Source organism: Poecilia latipinna, unplaced genomic scaffold, assembly GCF_001443285.1.
Source record: "Poecilia latipinna isolate Pla-1442-1.1 unplaced genomic scaffold, P_latipinna-1.0 Scaffold2622, whole genome shotgun sequence".
Classification (NCBI taxonomy): Eukaryota; Metazoa; Chordata; class Actinopteri; order Cyprinodontiformes; family Poeciliidae; genus Poecilia; species Poecilia latipinna.
In genome coordinates, this window is record NW_015115238.1 from 74876 (window position 1) to 75204 (window position 329).

Genomic DNA, 329 nt, shown 5'->3' on the forward strand with positions numbered 1-329 from the left:
ACCCGTGGGGGACCACAACATTAGTAAAAAGCGAGAAGGGGGAAAAAAAAAAAAAAAAAAAAAAAAAAAAAAAAAAAAAAAAAAAAAAAAAAAAAACATAAAATGTTACTATTGAGCAGAGGTTCCCAAACTGTGGGGCGCGCCCCCTAGGGGGGCGCCGTGCCATTGCAGGGGGCAGGGGGGGAAGCGGTATGGATGAATAACAAAAATAAATAAATAACAGGGGCGGAGCTTAGAGCACCGGTGAGCAGCATGCAGACGAAAAAAGGGAGAAAAGGGAAAGAAGCTGTTCGGATTCATTTAACTTGCTGTTTGCAGTTTGTTGTCAC